Genomic DNA, 12,471 nt, shown 5'->3' on the forward strand with positions numbered 1-12,471 from the left:
CTTTGAAAGAATAAATAAAATCAACAAGCCCCTAGCCAACCTTATTTAAAAAGGGAAGAAAAAGCTCAAATTCATGCAATAAAGAATCAAAGAGGTGAAATTACTACAGACCCTATAGAAATACAGAAGATCATCAATACCTATGTTGAAAACCTCTACTCTCAAAGGTTCGATAAGACAGAGGAAATAAACAGATTCCTAGAATACAAAGTACCAAAGCTAGGTCATGAAGATGTAAAAATACTGAATAATCCAATTTCTATTAATGGAATTGAAAATGTAATTAAATCTTTACCTACAAAGAAGAGCCCAGGCCCAGACGGACTCACTGCAGAATTCTATAAGAAATACAAAGGAAGACCTAATGCCAACACTCCTTAAACACTTCAATGAAATTGAAAGGGAAGCAAGCCTTCCTAAATCGTTTCTAGAAGCAAATATTACTCTAGTACCAAAACCAGAGAAGGACCCAACTGAAAAAGAGAACTACACACCAATTTCCCTAATGAAAACAGATGCTGTCTTAGTTACTTTTTACTCATTGCTGAGACAAAATACCTGAAGCCAAAGTTGGGAAAGGAAAGGTTTGTTTCTTATAGTTTTTGTTGGGTTTCAGTTCACACTCAGTTGGCTCCAAGACAGGCAGGCATGGCTGGGCTGCCTTTCATGGTGGCTGCAAACAGCAAAAGGGAACTGGCAAAGAGCAAGACATACCTTCTTCCTGCCATTACATCACATCCTGGCTCCACCCCTATGTGGGTGGAGCACTGACACCATCAATCCAAGCACTAGACAATGAACAAATAACAAATGTACAACTCAAACTCATGAAGCCTGGGGGACACAGACGTAAACCATGACAGATGCAAAAATCCTCAATAAAATTTTGGCAAATAGGATGCAGCAAATCATCGAGAACATCGTACACCATGACCAAGTGGGATTCATCCTAGGCATGCATGGATGGTTCAATATATGTAAATCAATAAATGTAATACGCCGTATCAATAGAGCCAAAAGTAAGAATCACATGATCATTTCTATAGATGCAGAAAAAGCTTTTGATAAGTCCAACATTCACTTATGATAAGAACCTTGCAGAAAATTGGAATAGATTGTCTTTACCTCAATATAATTAAGGACATCTATGACAAACCAACAGCCAATATCATACTAAAGGTCCAAAAATTGAAGGCCTTTACTTTAAAATCAGGCACAAGACAAGGATCTCCCTTATCACTGCTCCTATTTAATATAGTACTGGAAATACTGGCCGGAATAATTACACAAGAGAGAAAAATAAAAGGCATAATGATAGGAAAAGAAGAAGTTAAATTATCATTATTTGCAGATGACATGATACTCTACATAGAAAACCCCCAAAACTCCATTGAAAGACTCCTAGATATAATAAATAAACTCAGTAATGTAGCTGGATACAAAATCAATACTCAAAAATCAATAGCATTGGGGCTGGGGATTTAGCTCAGTGGCATAAGCACCTGCCTTGCAAGCAGGCAGTCGTGAGTTCGATCCCTGGTACCGATAAAAACGAAAAAGACAATAAATAAATAAATAAATAAATAAATAAATAAATAGCATTCCTATACACTAACAACGAAGTCACAGAGAGAGAAATAAGAGAGGCCACACCCTTCACACTAGCAACCAAAAAAATGAAATATTTAGGAATTACTCTCACGAAAGAAGTGAAAGATCTATACAGGGAAAATTATAATATAGTGAAAAATGAAATTGAAGATGAACTCAGAAAATGGAAAGACATCCCTTGCTCATGGATAGGAAGAATAAATTTTGTAAAAACGACCATTCTCCCAAAACTTTTATACAGATTCAATGCAATTCTGATAAAAAATACCATCAACATACCTCATAGAACTCGAGAAATCACTCCTAAAATTAATCTGGAGCGAGAAGAGACCTAGAATAGCAAGGATAGTTCTAAGCAGCAAAGGCAAGACAGGAGGCATCACAATCCCTGACTTGAAGTTGTACTACAAAGCAACTGTAGTAAAATCAACATGGTACTGGAACCAAAACAGAGCTGAAGATCAGTGGAATACATTAGAAGATACAACCACAACTACAAACAACTCAACCACTTTATCTTTGACAAAGGGGCCAAACAGGTTCACTGGAAGAACAACAGTCACTTTAATAAATGGTGCTGGAAAAACTGGCTCTCCATATGCTGAAAACTAAAACTAGACCCATGCCTATCATCGGGTACTAAAATAAAATCTAAATAGATCGAACATCTAAATATTAAAACAGAAACACTAAATCTATTGGAAGACAGATTGGTTAAAAACCTTGAAGACATAGGAGTAGGTAGAGAATTCATGAACAGGACTCAAACCACATGGGAAATACTTCCCAGAGTCAATAATTGGGATTGCCTCTTAGGAAAAAGGTTCTGCATGTCAAAAGAAATCTCCAGAATAGTGAAAAGAAAACCCACAAACTGGGAAAAACTCTTAGTGAATTACTCCTTGGACAAAGGACTTCTGTGCAAAACATATAAAGAATTAAAAAAAATCAGACCCCAAAAATTCAAAGATCCAACCCAAAAATGGTCATTGGAGATGAATACACAATTCTCAGATGAAGAAATACAAATGGCAAATAAATACATGAAAAAATGTTCACCATCACTTGTCATTAGAGAAATGCAAATTAAAATCACACTGAGATACCATCTTACTCCTGAAAGAATGGCTAAGATCAAGAAAACCACCAACAACAAATGCTGGAGAGGCTGTGGGGAAAAAGGAACTCTCCTGCACTGTTGGTGGGTTGTAGACTAGTGCAGCCATTGTGGAGGTCAGTCTGGAGATTTCTCAGAAAGCTGGGACTGGAAGCCCCATTTGACCCAGCTATTCCACTTCTAGGCATATTCCCAGAAGAACTGAAAGCATCATACCACAGTGATATATGTGCATCCATATTTATAGCAGCACAATTTTTAATAGCCAGATCTTGGAAACAACCTAAGTGTCCATCAACTGAGGAATGGATAAAAAAGTTGTGGTATTTTTATAAAATGGAGTACTACTCATCTATAAAGCATGATCACATTGAGATATTTATAAATAAATGGATGCAACCTGAGACCATACTCATAAGTGAAATAAATCAAACTCACATGTATAAATATCAAAGTTTCCCTAGTGTAAAAAATGATAAGAATACATAAAAGTATGTGGTAATCATGACTCCCAATCATATTGGTTTGAAGCCATATAATGTTTTCACTCATTAATTGCAATAGTTTTAACCTAGGTTGTTCGATTTTAGTATTGGTGATAGTACGAATAGCTATGTTGAAGAAAACGACACATCATAAACGCTAGTGCTGATTTAAATCATCTTGTTTTGAAGTCCCATCAAGCTGTTGTAAATCCGGTTCCACTGGTTTTAACATGTTGTATCTTACTATATTTTACTATATGCGATAGTATAAACAAAATTTTTTATAGGCAAAGAGACAATATAGAAACCGTTGTTCATTTTCTGTTAACTGGTTCTAAATACCCTGTAATTCTTTCATTCTCTTGAATGGTTTCACACTGTCTTGATATGCTTGATGTTATAGTATATCAAGTTATACTCAAATAATTAAAGGAAAGAGGCACTATGGTGACTACTATTATGTTAGATTATCTGGGGGTGAAACACAATGATGCTTAAATTGCTTGGTTCTGACCTGTGTTGTTCTGTTACAATGTTCTCTTTTATCTCAGTCTCTACCCTTTTTAAAAAATTAATCTATATTTTCTTATTTTTTTCAATTAAGGGAAAACGAAATTAAAAAATAGCGAGGTATATTATAGTAACTTTTTTATTTTCCTATTAACCTGATTTGAACCCCAGTATTGTTCTCCCCATCTTGTTCTGTCTGATTTTACTATATTCTATTTTGTTTGATAGTATCAAGTTTGAGGGTATAGGCAACCACTTTGAAGGTAATAAGATTTACTATGATGCCCATTATGGTTTGACTATTATCTTCTTTTGAAGTCCTGTAAGGTCTCCAGTGTAGGTTTTATTGTTCTGTACTGTTTTTGATCAATTCTATTGTACCTGATGATATAGGCAACTCTTTTTAAAAATAGCAAGAGGCACAATGGTAACCATTTTTGATCACCTGAAATTCTATTTTTGCATCATGTACTATGCCCATCCTTCTGTTCTAACTGACTCTGTTTTGTTTAGTCACGTTAGGTTTTATTCTCTTCAAAAAAAAAAATAATAAGAACTGTGGGAGTAAAAAAAACCCAAAAAGTGTAATTGTTATTATAAAAAAGAGAGGAAAGGAAGGTGGTCTAAGGAGTATAACTGCATGTATGTTTGAGTGTGTAGGATGAAAAACCATATTACTGAGCTCTTGTTGGATCATTGAATGGAACTGTCTGCAATCTCACTGTATGAATGTCCACTTTATATGCTTATGCAATCTCACTGTATGAATGTCCACTTTATATGCTTATGCAATCTCACTGTATGAATGTCCACTTTATATGCTTTAATTTTATAATTTGGACAACTGTTTCTAAGATGACAATATGTAACCTATTAACTAGTGATTTCTTACTGTATTTTTTCTTGAAATTCTGCATTATTTGTACCCTTTTACTGCTTTGTTTTTTTATTTCCTTTCTTTTTTTCTCCTTAAATAAAAAAAGAAATCATCACTAATTGATATATTACATATTTTGTTAATTTAAAAAATTTAGACTTTCACCTTGAAAAATTTATTTTAAAGTATCTCACAGTATATATTATAGTTTTGATGCCATACATCTTAAGTTGTATATAGTCTGAGATTTATGGAATTTTATGTACTTTACTACATGAACAGTATGATAAAATATTGGCTAGGGTTCTTCGGGCAGCTAAAATCACATTATTAGATAAAATGGAGGTGGGTAGATATCATACTATTGCTACATTGTAATGAAGACATGAAGAGCTGATCACCACTTTGTGAAAGCACATAAGCAGTAGGATCTTCAGTATATAAGAACAAATAGTTACATTATTATATCTTCTTTCAACTAATTGTCTGACATGGATTGTCTGCAAAAGAAAATAGCATATTGGTGGGTGAATGTCTATAAATATGGCACAATAAATTTCTTAACAGACAATAAAAGTTATGTATGTTGGCAAGATTATACATAATTCATTTTAGTTTGGGATAATCATATCATTTGCTGTCTGCTTAGTTGTTAAACTTTATTTTAATCAAAGTGATGGAGTTTGTGATATAAATTAACATAATGTTGCCTCAATTTGAAAAACTGAGCAAATTATAGATTTCTGAGAGAAAAAATTTGTTCCCTCAGAACAATGTTTATTTTATAGAGAGTAAAAGCACAGTAAAATTATTTGAAAGATTCAGTTTTTATTTTAAGATAATTAATATAGTACAGGTTACAGGGGAGTTCATTTGGCAAAAATGGTGTCTTCACATGGAAATCTGTGTGAGAGTTGTCAGAATCACAGAGAACTACTCCCTTCATGTGAGAATAGACAATCCTCATCCTACTCACCACTGGATGGGAGAGGTTCTTATCTTCTAACTTATTTCCATGTTTTTCAATTTCCATATGGCTGAACCAATGTGGTATCAGCACTATTGTTATCAAAGTTGAGAGTAAATGTAGGAGCTTTATAAGAATATGTGATTTAGTATCAAAAAATTTTATCAATGTCTGTCACTTTGATGTGATCCATAATTTTCCAGAGATATTTTTCTATTTTTAAATAAAATGTGAATTCATTATTATATTAAAGCTACAAGTGACATGCAAGTATTATAAATCTTCTTTCCTTTTAAAGAGACATTTTATTGAAAAAAATGGGTGTTATGGTTTGGATCTAATAATTTCTTCCAAGGTTTCATGTGTTCAGAAGTTGAAATTTTGGAAGACAGTGAGATCATGTGGCATGATTTTCATCGGATTAATCCATTGAGGAAGTCATAGCTGAATATACTGTTAGAAGGTGAGGCTTGGTGGTCACTGAATGTGTGACTTGGAAAGGTGTATTCCTGTCATTAGCATTTTCAGTTTCTGCTTCCTGATTGCAATGGGTTGAGCAGTTTTCTTCAGCCATGAACTTTCACCACACCATGTCTGTGTTGGAGCCAGTCAACTATGCATGGACTGAACCCACAAAACCTTGAGCCCAAAACCCTTCTCTTCCTTTACATTGTAAATGTTGACATATTTTATTCTAGTAGTGGAAAATGACTAATACAATGATATACTACATACATTCCACTGAAGTGTGTAGCTCAATGAAAGTTTTATAAAGTAAATATTCTTACATAATCCTCTCACTTAATGTTTCATAGAATATTATCCAGCATCCAAGAACCTTTTCAGGTATGATACCCAAAGGTCACTGTTGGCTTCCACCAGCATAGTTTAATCTGACTAGTTTAAAATTTTTAGAAACAGGATCACAAAGAGTTCACCCTCCTCTATTGCCTCGTACTCAATCACTGTGTATCACAGATTTATCATGTTTTTTCATATAGCAAAGATTTCTTATTTTAAATTGCAGCATATTATCCTGTTGCAAGAATGCATAATAATATATTTGTCTCATTATTACACGGAAAGTAATTTGGAGTTATCATTTTTTGGTTATTGTAAATAATGCTGTATTTACTTTTCGTATGAGTGTTATATGTAAACATTTCATTGCATGTGAAAATATACAAAAGGTTTCATTTCATGCACACATGCACAAACACATTTAACATATTTTGAGACAATTCCTAATGTTAGAATTGCTAACAGGTCTTAAAGATTTACATATTCAGCTATGTTCAGTTTTAATACCTATTGCATAACAATTGTTGCATGCCAGCAATTTGGATGGTTGAATAACTTACTGTGCTGGGTATGTGCTGGCTTCCTATTGTGATTTATATTTATATCTTCCTTATGATTCACAATTTTGACCATAGTGTTTTACCATATCTTTTTTCTTGTTAGTAAAACATCTGTCCAAGTCCTTTACACATTTTAAAATGTTTTCTCATTAACTTAATGGAATTTTCATATATTACTAGTATGATCATTTTGTCAGATAAATGTTACAAATATCTTCTTCCAGGTTAGTGTCTTTGAATGAACAGAAATTCTTCATTTGAATGAAGTTAAGCTAAACATTTTTTCCTTTGAAAATGGTGTTTTCTATAACCTATTTAAGAAGGCATTGCTTTTCATTTTGTTATAAATTTGTATTCCTCTAGCTTTCGACATAGTACAAAAGAGAAGGATGAGCAAAATGGAGAAAGAATTGAGGGATTCAGGTATTAACTAAGCTATACATATTGGTAATTTTTAAACTTAACTGTGTATTAGTCATAGCTGGAGAAATGTAAAAACTCTAATGGCCCTGATGTACACAACAACAATTTGTTCAGAATCTGTTTTTGGGACCTAGGCATTATTATATTTTGATTCACATAAAGAGCCTTTAGGTGGAGAAAATCAGCAAAGGAAGCATAACTTGGGAGTGAATATACTGATTAGCAATTGAAGGTGGAATACAGAATCCAGAAGGAAGTAAGATTTGAGTCACACTGGAAGTAAAGCTATTGCTTACATAAATTTGAGTCTATGGTAAAGATGGATTAATTTTAACAGTGAGGGAATGTAAAACAGTGTTTAAGAAATTAACTGACTTATGAATATTTTGGGAGGTTTAAAATGACAGAGAAAGAAGAGTGGGCTGGAAATTGGGGAGATAAGGGTACAGTTTTAAATTCGTGACATCTAATTTCTCCAACTCTGCTCATCATCAGAAACTGTGTGGTAAAGTTTGTGTTATTGACTATTTCTGACAAGAGGATCTCAAGCTATTAACAGATTTCAAAGGAATCTGAAAATCTCTAATGGCTAAATACTACTAGATGAAAGAAAGGAAATCAACTAAAAAGCTATTACACTTTGATGCTTAAAGATATTGGATCTGTCCATATTTGTGGACATGGAAAGGAGATGATTGATGTTAGGAATATTTTTGTGGGTGAACAGAAGTTTTAGAGATTTTTAGACTAAGTGGGAGAGAGGAAATGGTATACTAAGACATAACTTGAATTAAGAGATAAGTATGTAAGGAGAATGTAAGTGTATTTAAGAGGGAAAATCATCAAGAATAAGCAGGGAAAGAAATATTAATATAATCTTTCATACTCCAAGCTTGAAAAATTATCAGATAATGAAGTTTTTGTATTCAAGTAAGACAAGCCTGTAATTAATCCAGGCTCTTGATATTTTTGTTACAGGCTTTCAATGAGTATGACAAATGGAAAGCTAATTTTCATCCAATTCAATTTTTCTAATGTGTTTTACTAATAAAATGTACCTTTTATTTTGTACTAGTGATTCATACATTAAATGAATTTTAAAATATACATTGAAAATAAAATCATATCCTTTCAGTATAGGTTTCAGAGAAAAAATTATATGTAATTTTAAATGATAAAAATATGAACTTAAAATTTAGACTTGAGTACATATGTTGAAACGATTCAGGAATACATTTTGATAGTGAATGGATACATTTTTAAAACTCCAAATCTCAAATAGGGATAGGAAAGAGTTATTGAACAAACAGCTGATGGATGGGCTCAACCTGATCACTGTTTTACAGAAAGAAAAAGGCTAGGTAAATGAGACAATAAACGATCAATGAGAAAAATTGGCAGGTCTTACCTTCCAATGTAGTACATATGTGTAGGGCCAGAATAGCATCATTGAGTGTCTTTTGTTTAAATCAGAAGCAGTGAGATATATGGTAAATTTGGTTTCTGGCTTATAGGGAAAAGCCACATACAAACTCCTTCAAACTAAAATAGTTTGCTTAAGAGCAATCTTTGCAGACAGTTGTTATTACAAACAGTGAGTCACCATAAATTTGACCTGTGTTTCTGTTAAGCTTGTCTCTGGATTGATTTCTACAGTTCTAGTAAGCACACCAACTTTTAATAATAAATTGTGTTTTTCTAATGTTTGACAGTAGGATAATTCTATAGAATTTAGTACAGTAGGCAACATACAGGATTTAGTGTTATCTCTTTTACTATTACACACCACTCCCTTTGTTAATTCATGTTAATGTGAGTTGACTTTATGTTTTAGAAATAGAATTTCTCTGGGGAAGTTTTGTCCTCACTGTCAAATTACTTTCACTCTAAATTAGTTCCGTGACTGAAGCAAATTTTGAGGGTCATAGCAGTAGTTTATCCTTCTGCCTGAAACTTCAGTAGACTCTGAAGCATGATATTTCAATCCAATTATCAGGTATTTTTACTGCTTGCTATGCATTGACACAGCTGCTAATGTTTGTTAAGAGTTTTTGGAATCAGGGAAATTGAAAAGCTCCAATCTACCTACCTCTGTTTTTTTTTTTTTTTTTTTCATAGTATACTTCAGTAACCTCAGTGCAAGGAGATGTCTGTGATATTAGCAGATGGATAGGAGAAAGAGGCAAAGGGCAAAGAGAGAGAGAGACCGATGAATGTATTTTAAATCCTGAGAAATGGAATCTGAGCTGGATCAGGAAAACAGCAAAAGCAGAATGATACCTTTGAGGATGGGAAGTATAGGGGACTTGGGTATCTCAAATATTTTGCAGAAAATTGAGTATGGAATAACTAACCAAGATGATGAAAATCAGATATTTATACTTAGAACTTAGGTATATATAGAATAAATGTGCAATGAATAACACTTATACTGCTATTTATTTCCTTTTTGCGCTCAGGATAGAGAGAATGTGAGGGATGATATTATGTAATATATTCAATGTATAAAAATAGAATATATATTATGCTTCAGAGTGATTCTGAATGCTAAAAACATAGACTAAGACTATGACATGGTAGAATGAAATATAATAAAAGAAAGCATCTTTTAAATGACTAAGAAATATAATTTTAACATTCATTTTTAGAGTTTCTTTCACTGTAATAATTACAGTGTTCATTTTTTTGCAATATACTCATTAAGCAAGTTATTTTTTAGCATATGGAATACCAAACCACTGTAAAAGAAACAATATCACACTATTAGTCAGTTTGCATTTCATGTATATTAAGTAATCTAAGGTGTTAAATTATAGCTATTAAAATTACATTTGTTATCTTTTTCTGAGAAACTAACTTAAAAATAGTACAGAAATCTACCTAATGTGAACGTGGGTAAAAATATGTGCTACAGTAAATTAACTATAGTGGCTAACCTCTTTTTATGAAAACTCATTTTTTGTTTTATTTTAAAAGAAATAAAACACTATAATATAGTCACACTTGTTTTAAATGATAGCATAAAATATTAAAAATGCAAAACACAATTAATTTATAATAAATTATAATGCTTCCTATCATTTAATTAACCTTTGGTCAAATCTACATGTGGCTTTGTTAGGCAGAACTGAGATTTCATTATTGATATGTTTATTTCTCCTTGCCTAAAATGTGATGCGGTTGTTCTCACTTTAATGAAAAAGATGTAGGGACAAATATTAAATGGACATGAAAAGAGGTTTTGCTTTATTATGCATTTCTATTGTCTACCAATAATTCAGAATTGGTGTGTGAGATTCAATGGTTGACATTTGTGGCAAAACATATGTGCTAAAATTTAGTTGAGTTGTCTGAAAGAAATGTGTGCCCAATATAAATATAGAACACATAGTGATTTATTATGCATTTTAACTTTTACTTTGTATTTGTGTTGTTAGTTAAGCTAGGATGTTCCAGAAAAATAGATCAGTTTGTGTGAAGCTTTGACCGTATAAAGGAATATTGCCCTTGCTGAATATTAAAAATGGTTACTATGGTAGGCATGGGAGAGAAATAAGAGGAGTAAGCTAGAATGCTGGGAAGGGATGTGTTATGAGGAGTAAAGCTATAATGTGGTGTAGGCTGAGATAAGAGTTTGGAAATTCAGCCCAACAAGGGTCATTCAAAGAGAAAAGAAAACATTGGAAAATGTACTGAAAGGTTCTGCTGATTGAAATGTGGAGGGTGAAGTCAAGAGAGTGTCAGAGGAAGGAGATATGCAACACAAAACTGCAAATGTATGAAAGGATTGAGATTTTCCACTCTTTTTTTTTTTTTTTTTTTGCAATATACTTAATCTCTTTTCATTTTGCAAGCTAACATTTCAGGATCTTTCATAGAGAAAGACGTATCAATAAGGAACATTATCCTTATTGATATGTCTTTCTCTTATTCTTTCCACTACTAAGAGTGAGTTACAGACAGGTATCTCAGACTGCAACTGTTGGTTTATTTCTTCTCACAATTAATAGCTCTTGCTTCATGTATTTTCAAGCTCTGTTATTAGAGATATAATTCTTGAAAAATTAACATCTTTATAAAAATGGAATAAGCTTCTAATATTCTTATTATGCTAATATGTAAACATTTTTGTGATATCTGACTAGCTTTTAAACCTCCAATGCTATCAATCACCACAGTCACTCTCCGTAAAGTGTGCCAGCCCCTCCCTTGTGTCAACTGCTCTAACGTTGAGGCTGGCCTAGGAAATGGACATGTAATCTAAGTGGAGTCTGAAGGTGTGCCGATCATTTTTTGAACTGTGTTTGACTCAAAACTCTACTTTGTTGGCAAGGATGCAAAGATAATCCTAGAGTTGTGGTTACTTCTCCCCATCTAGGTAGAAGAAACTGACATTCATTTAGGATTAATTAAATCAATATGCAAGAGAAGTTGGGGAGAGGAACAAAGAGTACTTGATTATAGTTGCTGTGATCCCTGATATTACACCACGGAGTATACACTAATGGCTTGATTATTCAGTTCGTTTTACATTTTTGTAAGCCATCCTTGGATATTGTTCTTTTTTCTTAAGTTGATTTAGTACAGCTAGTATCACATATTTACCCCAACTAAAGTGTACTTCTAGCTAAGAGTGTCTCTCCTTAAATGCCGTGTATTCATTTCTGTCTTTTTTTTCCATGATGGTTACACCCCAAGGGATATTAATATCACCTTCTCTTCACCATTGATTCAGTTTTATAAATATTTAGTGATCTTTTTCTATGTGTAGTGGCTTATGTGCACTGCTTGTTTGTTTTGAGACAGGGTCTTACTATGTAGTTCAGACTACCCTGAAACTCACAATGTAACCCAGGCTGGCCTCAACTCACAGCAACCCTCATGCTGCAGCCTCCTGAGTCTACTGGAATTCAGACATACAAACACCAGTGGCTAAACACTGTTAATTCAGAAGTAGATAATACACAGTTCTTGAGTGTTAGGGGGCTCACACTGAGTGAACAAGCAGACATGATTGCCTAAAGAAGCTACATTGTATGATTAGAATTGTAGAAGAAGAAAAATTATGAGAGCAAAGGAAAGAATTCAGAGCTTATGTCACCATACTTTCAGTGGACTTT

The sequence above is a fragment of the Cavia porcellus genome, unplaced genomic scaffold (genome assembly GCF_034190915.1).
Source record: "Cavia porcellus strain 051 isolate PalLab524CR breed Dunkin Hartley unplaced genomic scaffold, mCavPor4.1 scaffold_2, whole genome shotgun sequence".
Lineage (NCBI taxonomy): Eukaryota > Metazoa > Chordata > Mammalia > Rodentia > Caviidae > Cavia > Cavia porcellus.